Below are 14,188 nucleotides of genomic sequence, written 5' to 3'. Positions count from 1 at the left end.
TTTGGGATAGAACCCAAAAAAATCCTACACAAACATAAGGCAGTGTAGAAACTCCACGCTGGTTGGAATTGAACCAAGGACTTCAGCACTGCAATGTCAGTGCACTAACCTAGTCGTTCATATTCATCTACTCAGAAAAATTAAATAAAAATGGTGTGCATTTCTACATGTTTTTAGTTTTTAGTTTATGCCTTTTTCACTAGTCAGTAGTGTTTAACTTGAATGCATGAGGTCTTGCCTGCAGTAGCAGTGTCATGTTCTATTTTAGACCCTGCAGTCACTCTGAACTCTGCACTGTCCATTCCGGGAGCTGCGGCAAGCACAGCCAAAATAACCAGCCTAAATTCATCTGTGTAAAGATAGGAGGGTAACGAGGAAGAGCATTTGTCCAGGTGTCTAACACTGCACCCTAGGAAAGGTCGCCAAGCTTTTGTAATCAAAGCCTTGAGTTTCATCAGCTAGGTTGTTTTAATACTACAAAGGATATGTGGTCACCTAAATCCCCATACCCACTATTAGATTTTCTGCAGATTTTTGTCTTTAGATTTACCAAAACCATATAATATGAGGTCAAACCTTAATGCCGCGTACACACGGTCGGACTTTCCGGCATACTTGGTCCGGCGGACCAGAGTGTGCCGGACAATCCGCCCGTGTGTAGGCACCGGCGGACTTTTCCGGCGGACTTTTTCCCAAAAGCCCGCCGGACCTAGATTTGAAGAAAGTTCTAAATCTTTCCGCCGGACTCAGTTTCGGGCGGAAAGTCCGCTCGTGTGTGTGCTGGTCCGACGGAAAGCCCGCTCGTGTGTAGGCTGGTCCGACGGACCAGATACAACACGAGGGCAGGGTATTGCATCTCACGCTCGCTGCAATAGGAAAAACGCATTTTCCTATTGCGGCGAGCGCGGGGCATACCAGGCCCTTAGGTCTGGTATGGATTATAAAGGGGAACCCCGCTACGCCGAAAAAACGGCGTGGGGTCCCCCTAAAATCCATACCAGACCCCGATCCGAGCACGCAGCCTGGCCGGTCAGGAAAGGGGGTGGGGACGAGCGAGCGCCCCCCCCCCTCCTGAACCGTACCAGGCCGCATGCCCTCAACATGGGGGTGGGTGCTTTGGGGGAGGGGGGCGCCCTGCGCGCCCCCCCCCCCAAAGCACCTTGTCCCCATGTTGATGAGGACAAGGGCCTCTTCCCGACAACCCTGGCCGTTGGTTGTCGGGGTCTGCGGGCGGGGGCTTATCGGAATCTGGGAGCCCCCTTTAATAAGGGGGCCCCCAGATCCCGGCCCCCCACCCTATGTAAATGAGTATGGGGTACATGGTACCCCTACCCATTTACCTAGGAAAAAAGTGTAAGTAATAAAACACACTACACAGGTTTTTAAAATATTTTATTAAACAGCTCGGGGGGGGGGGGATCTTCCTCCGGCTTCGGGGGTCTTCTTCCGGCTTCGGGGGTCCCTCCGCTTCATCTTCTCCCGGCGTCCGGTTGGTTCTTCTCCGCTCTCTTCTCCCGGTGTTCCTGTTCTTCGGCCGGCTCCTCTGCTGTCTTCAAGTAGCTCTCTTGCCAGCAGAGGTCCGGACTTCTGGGCTTCTGGGCTTCTCGGCTTCTGGGCTTCTCTTCCCCAGATGTTGACACGACGCTCTCTCCTGCTGGACTGCTCTCCGAGGGCTGCGTTGTGACTTATATAGGTGGAGACCCCGCCCCCTTTTGATGTCACAGTCCCTGGGCATGCTGGGACTGTGACGTTTTAGGGGGCGTGGTCAACATCACCCAGTGACCACGCCCCCTAAAACGTCACAGTCCCAGCATGCCCAGGGACTGTGACATCAAAAGGGGGCGGGGTCTCCACCTATATAAGTCACAACGCAGCCCTCGGAGAGCAGTCCAGCAGGAGAGAGCGTCGTGTCAACATCTGGGGAAGAGAAGCCCAGAAGCCGAGAAGCCCAGAAGCCCAGAAGTCCGGACCTCTGCTGGCAAGAGAGCTACTTGAAGACAGCAGAGGAGCCGGCCGAAGAACAGGAACACCGGGAGAAGAGAGCGGAGAAGAACCAACCGGACGCCGGGAGAAGATGAAGCGGAGGGACCCCCGAAGCCGGAAGAAGACCCCCGAAGCCGGAGGAAGATCCCCCCCCCCCCCCCGGAGCTGTTTAATAAAATATTTTAAAAACCTGTGTAGTGTGTTTTATTACTTACACTTTTTTCCTAGGTAAATGGGTAGGGGTACCATGTACCCCATACTCATTTACATAGGGTGGGGGGCCGGGATCTGGGGGCCCCCTTATTAAAGGGGGCTCCCAGATTCCGATAAGCCCCCGCCCGCAGACCCCGACAACCAACGGCCAGGGTTGTCGGGAAGAGGCCCTTGTCCTCATCAACATGGGGACAAGGTGCTTTGGGGGGGGGGCGCGCAGGGCGCCCCCCTCCCCCAAAGCACCCACCCCCATGTTGAGGGCATGCGGCCTGGTACGGTTCAGGAGGGGGGGGGGCGCTCGCTCGTCCCCACCCCCTTTCCTGACCGGCCAGGCTGCGTGCTCGGATCGGGGTCTGGTATGGATTTTAGGGGGACCCCACGCCGTTTTTTCGGCGTAGCGGGGTTCCCCTTTATAATCCATACCAGACCTAAGGGCCTGGTATGCCCCGCGACGGGGCTAGTAAGGTGTCAATCTCGCCGATAAAAGCGGCAAGATTGACATCCTTTTCTAGTCCCGTCGCACCTGAGTCACGTTCAAAATGAACGGACTTGTCCGTGTGTGGGCAAGTCCGTTCATTCTGAAAGTCCGCCGGAACTCCGGCGAAAGTCCGTCGGAAAGACGGGCGGACTTAGCCCGCCGGAAAGTCCCGGCGTGTGTGGGCAAGTCCGTCCGTTTTAAAGTCCGGCGCACCTGGCGGACAAAGTCCGTCGGAAAGTGTGCCGGACCAAGTAGGATAGAAAGTCCGCTCGTGTGTACGCGGCATAAGTGTTTCAATTTGTATGCAATCAGGCAGGACCTTACACTACATGGTTTTGGTAAATCTGAAGACAAAAATCTGCTGAAAATCCAATAGTGTGTATGGGGCTTAAGAGTTTGAACATTTACAAAAAAAAAAGATAATTTTGCTCTACCATGTAATGTTTTCGACAGGTGTACTGCAATCACGTATCCATCTAATTTAAAGTGGTGACTTATGCCTCCTCTATGACTATTCTTTTAGCATTTCCGTCAAATGATCTTGTTCTTCAAACACCAGCTTCTAAGGTCAACCTTTTAAAAGAAAAAAAAAAATCCTGAACCTCCATCTCTTTTATATTGAGCCCTCCCTCAAAGACCTTCTCTACTCCCTCTCTTGACAGTTTGTTTATCTCCTCTTGTTCCTGCAGCCTGACACCAAATAACACGTGTCCCTGAAGCAATAAGCCTCTGTATCCCACCCTTGTCCTTGGACCTATGCTTTTCTGGGAAGTTCTGTAACTGTCACTTACTCAACTATACACCATATGACCCCTTTCTGTTACAAGATGTATCTGCAGCTGGGGGGAGATGAACACATGTGGTAAAGAGGAGAGAGTTGTCCTTGTAAACAGATTTCATAGGATCTAAGTCAGGGGTGTCCAAACTTTTTTCAAAGAGGGCCAGATTTCATGTAGTGAACATGCGTGAGGGCCGACTATTTTGCCTGACATTTTTTGAACCATTAAAATGAAATGCAAATGAACTAATACACTGCCCAACAAGAATTCCCTTGCCGTTGTGGCTGTGTGTGGTGAAGAGTCTAAGGATAAGCTTTGGCATGTGATTTGGGTATACCGTATTTATCAGGGTATAACACGCACCTTTATTTTAAGAAGGAAGTTTCAGGAAAGAACTTAAATTCTAAATAGAGAACTGTGAAGCAAAATAAGGGTCAGTGCCCATCAAGCCTAATCAGTGCCCATCTGCAGCCTCACCATTGCAATGAATGCAGCCTCACCATTGCAATGAATGCAGCCTCACCATTGCCATGAATGCAGCCTCATTATTTCCATGAATGCAGAGTCTGAATGCAGCCTCACCATTGCCATTAATGCAGCCTCACCATTGACATGAATGCAGCCTCTGAATGCAGCCTCACCATTGCCATCAGTGCAGCCTGATCGATGCCCATCTGCAGCCTCGGAAGGGACAGGGAGGGGGGCAGGACGAGCGCCAACAGATTACATACAGAAGAATCTCCTGTTTACTCAGCAGCCTCTTTAATATAAAGTCCCACCTCCTATAATACACAGAAGAGTCATCCAATGCCAGCCCAGGAGACGGGACTTCCTATTACAGAGGCCACCGAATAAACAGGAGATTCTCCTGTGTGTAATCTGACGGCACTCGTCCCGCCCCCCTCCCTGTCCCCTGCAAGGCTGCCAGAACGATAAATACAAAATATATCTTTTGTGGCCACCCAATGATTCGTTGGGGGCCATAAAAGATATATATATACAAATTACCAGTGAGGCCGCATTAAACTGTAATGTTGAGCAGATAAGCAAGTCTTTATAGTCAATTATAAATCTTAATTTGCACTGTCCCACAGTTATTATATATTGAAATACATACCCGTGATCTGCATATGCTTTTTTTAGGTTATTTGGGAGAAGTGGTAGGAAAACAAATGCATTTCTAAAAATTGGAAAAGTGAAGTGCAAAATTTGCACTGGGCAAGGCATCATACTCATCACATTTTGGTTAACTCATAAGTCAACTCAATTCTGCCAAGCTTGATTTTCATCATATGCATGATCCTGCATACAGCCACACATAGACATAAATGGGTCAAGGTGGCAGTATGCAGTTATGAGCCACTACTTTTATAAAGCGGCGTATGCGTACAAACATGTCCCAAATAAAGGTAGTGTGCACTTGGGACATTCGGCATAGCTGTGTGCAGCCGCTATCATCCATTCATGTCTATATGTTGCTCTACATGGCACTAGGGGCTCTGGGGCACTAAAATACACCCGTCTGTTTACGCTGTACAAATGAATCCACCCATGGGCATGAGCCTTCTTTTTTAACTGGTGTTACTTTGTACAGGGACAAGATGATTATGTGTAGTTCAGTGGCGGCTGGTGCTCAAAATTGTTGGGGAGGCCCAAACAAACTGAAAAATTCTGAAAATCAATTGCAGCCACTGGGCCATCAAACGCAGCCACTGTGCCCATCAATTTCAGCCACTGTGCCCATCAATTGCAGCTACTGTGCCCATCAAATGCCGCCACTGTGCCCATCAAACGCAGCCACTGTGCCCATCAAATGTTGCCACTGTGTCCATTAAATGCTGCCACTGTGCCCATCAAAAGCAGCCACTGCGCCATCAAATTTAGCCACTGTGCCCATCAAATGTTGCTACTGTGCCATCACATGCTGCCACTGTGACATCAAATGCAGCCACTGTGCCCATCAAATGTTGCCACTGTGCCATCAAATGCTGCCAATGTGCCCATCGAATGCTGCCACTGTGCCCATCAAGTGCTGCTACTGTGCCATCAAATGCCACCACTGTGCCATTGAATGCCACTACTGTGACCCCCCCGCCCAATCACCGTCTGCCTGGCACTTACCCTGTCTCGGTGGGGCAGTGGGTGACGGCAGCGAGCGGTGTCCTCCATGTGTCTCCTCCCATCCTTTCCTCCCATCAGGTGTCCAATCACAGCACCTGTCGTTTCAGCCAATCAGGTGATGGGTAACAGACCTGAGCACCTGACTGGCGGAGAGGAGGTTCAGTGTTAGGAATCTATCCATCGGTAATAGAAGGGGCGGCACCCGTGCGCTCTTTTGGACGCACCGCCACTGATGTAGTCTATATATCTTTTAAACAAGAATTTATTATGCTAGTTTTAGAAACTGCAGCTTGGAATTGAATGCTATTGTTAAATATATGATCTACCAGAACCCTCCGCTAGTGCTCGACCACTGACTCCCCCAGCTATTCTTATTCCTAGAATAAATGATGCATGCATGTTTTTAGCCCCAAGTGTATAACTTTGCATTTATCGACATTAAAGCTCATTTGCTACATAATTTCCCAAACAAACAGTGCATTCGGTTTTGCTTGTAAATTAGAGGCATCTTGTAAGGACTTCCACTACATAGCTCAGTGTCATCTCTATCTATCATTGATGATAAAGGATGATGTTAAAGATTAACATATGGAGGTGAAATGAAAAAAGAAGAATAACAAAATAAAATAAGAAAAGAATCCAACTCCTAAAATATCTTTTTAAAACTGAGCTCCAGCCATGATATATTTGCATACTTACATTGAACCAGCCTGGCACACTGTAAGTTTGCATATACTTGACTGGCCTCCATGGAAGCATTGTAGTAGCTAAAGGTACTAGTGATGGCAGTGGCTTTCTGGGTGCTGTGCTAAGCGAATGACCCATGGCAGCCGATCTGGGCTTGTGTTAAAATTCCGCTGCATAGCTTCTGTTTTATGTGCCTTGTTTTGCCTTGACCCTGATTATTCCTGTTACTCACCTCAGCCTAGCACTGGAATACTGTCTATCTGCTCAAAACACAATACACTATAGTGCTATCTCTGTGCCAATCCTGTGGTCAAGAATGTAATTAGGCTACTGATTAAAAAAATTGATTCAAATAAACAGCCAAAAAAGTCTTATTCCCGGAGGTATAGGAATAAATGTCAATAATAAAAAGATTGTCTGACACCAAAAATGCTTGCAAGGCTGCCTTTAAAAGTGGCCTGGGAATACACAATCTGAACTGCAAGTGGGAGGGGAAAAAAGTGCCAAGCCGGCATCGTGTAGCACAATTTATTAAAAGATAAAAATCAATAATTACAGCAATGCCACTCACAAGCGGGTGTGGTGGAAGATGACAGATCCACTGCGAACTGTCATCCCCCACCACACCCGCTTGTGAGTGCCATTTATGTTGATTTTTATCTTTTAATAAATTGTGCTACAAAATGCCTGTGTAGCACCCTGATGTTTAGGCACGGTTTCTATTAAATTTTTTTGCCAAAAGATAGTTGCCTTGGCCAATTGATAGGAGGTCAATTGATTCACCCTAATTCTGTAATTGCTGCACTTCTCTCTTCTGTCATTAGATGGCCGGGTATCTGGTGGCACTAGATAAGACAAGGGCATTGCAAGGACAGATTAGGAATGAATGGGGTGTCTCAGCCAATGGGCAGGTATTTTCTTGGGTCCCTTGGCCTGCTGGGAGAGTCTATTCATTTGGGTGGAGTCAGAAGATTGGCATTCTGTTCCACCTGGATGGCTGTCTGGGTGGACGTTTGTCTCATTGCCCCGGACTGCTAGGCCAGAAACCTAAAGCCCTCCCCGGGGACATCTGGCTGCTAGGCTATCTGAGAGCCTATCCAGAAGTAGTCCAGGGTTGGGACTGCAGGCTTGTAGTCCAACCAGACGTAACTGTTTCGCCAGCCTAGGGAACCTGTCATGGTCGGAGGTAGAGGGGAAGCTGTCGCCACAAATGGACCATCCACCTTGCTACCGGAGACCATTGTGAGTAAGCTGAGGCCAGTTCCAGAGCAGACTTCTTGCCAACCGGGGACGGTGAAGAAGTGGGAAAGCATCAGCAAGTGCCAAGTCAGGGACCCAGCAGAGGTGACGCTTGTGGAGTGCCAAGCCAGGGACCTAACGTGTCAGCAGGGGTGAAGCTTTAGGAGCATCTGTCAGTGCCAAGCCAGGGACCCAGCAATGAAGCAGGGGTGACGCTTGAGGAAGATACTGAGTGCTACAGTGAAAGAGCTCAGGGGATCCAGTGGCTAGTGCATCTGAAGTCCAGTGAGAGAGACTGGGATCTCGTTGAGTGAAGCCCCACAGTGAGTGAGTGTGGGGTAAGGAGAACTGTTTGTGTTGCAGATAGTTGAATACTTTACTGTTAGTAACAGCTACAAGATTGTTCCCATAGGAGACAGCGGTCCTACCTATACAGAAGTGGTGTCCGGCTGGAGGCCTTCACCTGTATAGCTGTCTACCTATAGAAGTCTCGGAGTCTGCCAATTAACATTGAACCTACCTAAGGGTGTCCTGGCCCTAACCCTCTCTCCCATGGTTCTGTTTAAGAGACAGTGAATCTCTTTGAATTCAAAAAGTGTCTGATGCCCACCTGTTCATCTTGCATTACGCCCACCATGCCTCGTAACCCACTCTACAACGAAGGATGTCAGCTGTCCTTAACTCTGGAGGTCACCATTGGGCTTCAGGGGCCCCGGGACTTTGTTACACCTGCATGGCTCTTCTTTTCCCCTCCCTCTTACTGTCTATCTGCTGCTTACCCTGATCTCAGCTTGTCCCTGAAATTTTCTGTCTGTTGCCAGCCCTGACCTCAGCCAATCCCTGGAAAACTCTCTGTCTGCCACCCGCCCTGATCTCAGCCTGTCCGTGGAATTTTTGTATGCTTGCTGCTAGCCCTGACATTAGCTTATCTTTAGAATACTCTCTGCCTGCCACTAGCCTTGACCTCAGGTTGTCCCTGGAATACTGCCTGCCCTGACTTCAGCTTGTCCCTGGACTAGGTACCAATAGGCCTGCTTGCCTTAGGGAGCATGGCTTGCTATAGGCAAAGCTACAATAGCTAGCTATGGTCTCTAATCTCTGATACCGGGGTGAGTATAACCTCCGGTACTGGAGTGATGGAAGATGTGTGACAGCAGCAATGTTGATAGGCAAAAGAAGCAGGTGGAATAGAGTTTCTAGAAGTGCTGTCAGGGAAAGAAGCAGTGGTCAAAGGTCCAGTGTTTTGGGGATCACTGGAGGGAGAGTTTTTATCAGTGGGGGCTGGTGCTTAATCGGTCGGGGGGTGGCAGGCGGACTTAAAAATAGACCCCCGTCTCTCCAGCTTGCACCGCGCACCATACCCACACACCCCAGATGCCAGCTCACTCACCCTGTGCTGACAGGTGGCTTCCCCCCTCAGTCTCCTCCGTGTCCCAGCTCCGTCGGTCGGGCTTGCCATGCGCCTCCTCGGCCATACGTCTCCTGCCTCCTCCTTCCTCCTCATTGGCCAATAGCGTAATGAAAAGTCCCACACTTCGCTTGAGTGCTTTCGTCATATACCGCTTCCTCCCAGTCTGAATATAGATATCAGATATTCCAATCCCTTGACAACCAATAACTAGACAGTACTCGTTTTGGTTGCTAAACATGAAAAGGCGGGATAAACACGTTTCGTGCACTTCGTCAGGACAATGAAGTGCACTGACAGGCACGAAACGCGTCGACGTACTCGATGCAGAGCACGACACCGAGCTCAAACATGTCTCCTTATCCAGAAATGTAAGGGTTTTTCCGTTACAATCTTCAGCATCTAAAGAGTGGCGCATGAAATAGCCTACCTTGCAACAACTAAAGCTGTGTTCCAGACATCATCTGACAAGTCATGTGACTGAATATCCCCAAGCAGCATCTCTGGATTATACACCTGGGACTTGAACAGCCGGCGGCCATTACCAACGTGCAATTCAGAGCTATCACAGTTCATTCCAAACGGCCTCCATGTGGAGAGACCATAGAAACAGAAACTTACTTTGGCTGAGGTGGTGATCGATATGAGCGGTAAGAGCCCTGATGGGTAGCTTCATCTAAACTCCTCCTGTCCTTATTCATCTGTTCCTTTTGTGGACTGTGGAGGTCTATGTGATTTGTGAGGCATATATAAAACTCTTTATGCATGCTGTTGGCACTGATTACTGCCTAGTTATACTCAGAAACTGAGATCCCTGGCTAAAATACTGGATTCATTATGTGAAATATATGCTTAATCAAAGGGGACTGTAATAATCTGAGCCTTCTGAACTTACAGCACTATTTGTCTTTAATGACTGACATTTCAAAAAGGGGCTGGTGTTTCTATTTGCTCCCACGTTCAAGAAAATAAGCTATGTTATTTCCTCCTTATTGTATCAACTTATTTCCCATTGTGGAGAGAACTATGCTAATATTTCTATATGGCTACATAATACTTCAACAATAAAGCAATTTGGAGGTTCCAATACCAAGAAGACATCTTTATTGAGAGTTATATGCGCTACATTCATCTGGAGAAGGGAGACCGGTGGTTTGGGGTGGAGGTATTTACAGTGCTCTGTGTCTGTTTTTTATAATAATGTCATTGCTAACTGCAGTATGTTTTTATCATTGTGATTGGGTATAGTGAGAGGTGCAGTTCTATATAGATCCAGGGCTTTTTTTCTGCCGGAAAATGGCGGAACGGCGCTCCGCCACCTCTGGCAGCCCTGTTCTCTCCCCAGTCACTGAACACAGAAGGCGGTAGAGGAGGTAGGCACTACTTTCTTCCCCCACCGGCTTCTGTGTCCTATTGTCGGGACATGTGTAAGTCAGTCAGTCCCCACACTGCGACCGCTGCAACTTTTTGTGGAGCTTCGTGAGTTGCGGCTTCCGTCCCGTCCTGCTCCGCGGCTCCCGTCCGTCCCGCCCTGCCCCGTGCCTCCCGTCCATCCCACCCTGCCACGTGGCTCTCGTCCTGCTCTGCCGTGTCTCCCTGTAGCTGAGAGCCGAGTGAAGTGTTCGGCCGGAAAAAAGCCTGCATGCTCAAAATGGATCAATGATAGCTGCACTGCAAGCTATGGAGAAGAGGTGTGCACTAAAAACTAAGGAGGGAAGGGGGGCGAGTGGCATCTGCAGGGGAGATGACAGCTGTGGACTGCAGTGGGGGTGAATCTGTGAAGGGGGGGTGAAGTTGTTAAAGCTGGAAAGAGGGAGAAGTTGTGCAAAGTGAGAGCTGAGTAGTGAGGAGGGGGGGCAGGTGATACAGTGGCAAGAACTTTTTAGGGGGGGCTGGCAGGTTGTTTGAAGGTGTAGTTGTGGACTGGGAGTGTAAGCTGTAGATGTGGGAGCTGCAGAGTTAAGTTGTTGACAGGGGGTACAAAGGTGAGTTGTGGGGGTGCTAAGAAGACATGTGGACAGGGGTGCAGAATTGAGGAGGGACAGGGAAAAGAAGGAGGGAGTAGCGAATCGGGGGAAGAGGTGGTGAGTAGCGAGTGGGGGAGAGAAGTGGTGAGCTATGGGAGGAAGAAGAGGTGAGCTGTGGACTGAGGGAAGAAGAGGTGAGCTGTGGACAGGAGAGAAGAAGAGGAGAGCCATGGACAGGAGAGAAGAAGAGTTGAGCCATGGACAGGAGGCTGGAAGAGATGAGCCGTGGACAGGAGGTTGGAAGAGATGAGCCATGGACAGGAGGGAAGAAGAGGTGAGCCGTGGACAGGAGGGAGTAGAAATGAGCCATGGACAGGAGGTTGGAAGAGATGAGACGTGGACAGGAGGTTGGAAGAGATGAGCCGTGGACAGGAGGTTGGAAGAGATGAGCCGTGGACAGGAGGTTGGAAGGGATGGGCCGTGGACAGGAGGTTGGAAGAGATGAGCCGTGGACAGGAGGGAAGAAGAGGTGAGCCGTGGACAGGAGGTTGGAAGAGATGAGCTGTGGACAGGAGGTTGGAAGAGATGAGCTGTGGACAGGAGGTTGGAAGAGATGAGCCGTGGGCAGGAGGTTGGAAGAGATGAGCCGTGGACAGGAGGGAAGAAGAGGTGAGCCATGGACAAGAGGGAGGAAGAAATGAGCCGTGGACAGGAGGTTGGAAGAGATGAGCTGTGAACAGGAGGTTGGAAGAGATGAGCCGTGGACAGGAGGTTGGAAGAGATGAGCCGTGGACAGGAGGTTGGAAGAGATGAGCCATGGACAGGAGGTTGGAAGAGATGAGCCGTGGACAGGAGGGAAGAAGAGGTGAGCCGTGGACAAGAGGGAAGAAGAGATAAGCCGTGGACAGGAGGGAAGAATAGGTGAGCAGTGGACAAGAGGGAAGAAGAGATGAGCCGTGGACAGGAGGAAAGCAGAGGTGAGCCGTGGACAGGAGGTTGGAAGAGATGAGCCGTGGACAGGAGGTTGGAAGAGATGAGCCATGGACAGGAGGGAAGAAGAGATGAGCCGTGGACAGGAGGTAAGAAGAAGTGAGCCATGGACAGGAGGGAAGTATAGGGGAGCTGCGGACAGGGGAAAGAAGAAGTGAGCTGCAGACGGGGGGAAGAAGAGGTGAGCTGCAGACGGGGGGAAGAAGAGGTGAGCTGTGGACAGGGTAAAAAAGAGGTGAGCTGTGGAAAGGGGAAAGAGGTGAGCTGTGGAAAGGGGAAAGAGGTGAGCTGTGGATGGGAGGAATAAGAAGTGAGCTGTGCATGGGGGGGAATAAGAAGTGAGCTGCAGACGGGGGAAGAAGAAGTGAGCTGCACATGGGGGGTAGAAGATGTGAGCTGTGGAAGGGGGACATAGGTCATCTGTGGACAAGATTTGCAGAGGTGAGGTTTGAATGGGGGCACAGAGGTGAGCAATAGATGGTTACATGGGGGAGATATGCAAGTACTGTCCGCTGATTTTTTTTTTCTGTGCCACGTGTGATACACACACCTAATCACTGCAGAGTACACTTTTTTGAGCCCTGTGTGTTATGCGCTCCTTAGTGCTGCACTCTGTGCCTTTTGGGCCTACGTGGATTTGGCGCTGTGTACTTCTCTCCCCATGGAACGACAGGATTGGGGGTGGAGAGTTGGCTGGGGAGGGTGAGTTCCTGTACCTTTTTTCTGAGAAAAAAAGCCCTGTATAGAACAAAAGCCTTTTATATGTTCCTATTATTGGGTGTGCATCTTTTTCATCGATAAAGTCTTATTCATTTCATCATAAAGCTGTGGTTAACCCTTCCCTTATCTGGCGTTCCCAGGACAATTTCTCTTTTTTTGTCCCATTCAGTTTTATTTTCACATATAGTCCTTTGCTTTAATAGGGCAGGTATCCCGTCCTAAGGATGAAACAGCTGGTGGTCAATTTAGTAAATTTTTCAGGCTGGAGGATTCATTGATTTTTAATTTATTTTTTTTTAACTCAAATGGTACCCTGGTTAAGAAACACTGATGCAAGCATTTACAGATATCTAAAAACTGGGCAACACAAGGTGTAAACAAGTCACTGTACAGTTTTCATTTATTTTACGTATTCACAATCCAGAATATCTACTGTAGCAAGGTCCCAGGCCACCTTCCTTCTAATGAGAACCTCCAGGGACAGAGATAGCTGACATCCTTCTGTATATGGTGGGCTGCATGGCATAGTGGGTGTAATGCAAGGTAGACTGATTGGGCACCAGACACTTCTTAAATGCAAAAGAGATTTTATTTCTCTTAGCAGAACTTTGGGAGAGAGGGTTAGGGCCAGGACACCCTTGGGTAGTTGCAAGATTAATTGGCAGACTTCGAGACTTCAACAAGAGGACAGCCATGCAGGGAAAGGCATCCAGCAAGACGCCACATCTGCATGTGTAGGAATGCTGTCTCCTATGGCAGCAGTCTTTAACAGTTCCTAACACAAAGTGTAACAGTTGCTTCACTTCCACTACAATCACTTCTTATAGTTCTTCAGCTCACTGAGCTCCCAGTCTCTCTCACTAGATTAGTTGATTCACTGCCACTGAATCCCTTGAGCTCCTCCAATCTTCACGGCAGTATCTTCCTCAAGCGTCAGCCCCGCCTCGCTGCTGGGTCCCTAGCTTGGCACTCAAGATACTTCTCAAGCTTCACTCCACTTGCCTGCTTGGTCCCTGGCTTGACACAAAAGGCTGCTCTGCAAGCGTCACCTCCACTGGCTGGGTCCCTGGCTTGATATCCACTGAAGTTTCCCGATTCTTCACCATCCCCGGTTGGTGAGAATACTGCTCCGGTACTTGCTTCAGCTACTCACTGTGGTCCCTGGTAATAAGGTGGATGGTCCCTTGGTGGTGACAGCTTCCCCTCTACCTCAGGCCATGGCAGGTTCTCCGGCAGAACTGTCACTTCTGGTTGGGCTGCAAGCCGCAATCCCAACCCTGCGCTGCTCTCTTGCTTCTGGATAAGCATACAGACAGCCCAGCAGCCAGATGTGCCCGGGATAGGCCCAAACTCTGGCCTAGCAGCCCGGGCAATACAACACATGTCCACCCAGACAGACGCCCAGGTGGCACAGAACCCCAATCACTTAACTCCACCCAAATATAAAAGGTTCTCCCAGCAGGCCAAGGGATTCAAGAAAAACCCTTCCCATTGGCTGAGATGCCCCATATACCCATAATTTGACCTTGCATTGCCCTTCTCGTATCTAATGCCACTAAGTACCCGGCCACCTAGCGGCAGAAGAGAAAAGTGCAGCAATTAC

Source organism: Aquarana catesbeiana, linkage group LG02 (genome assembly GCF_042186555.1).
Source record: "Aquarana catesbeiana isolate 2022-GZ linkage group LG02, ASM4218655v1, whole genome shotgun sequence".
Taxonomy (NCBI): Eukaryota; Metazoa; Chordata; class Amphibia; order Anura; family Ranidae; genus Aquarana; species Aquarana catesbeiana.
This window is presented reverse-complemented; position numbering follows the sequence as displayed.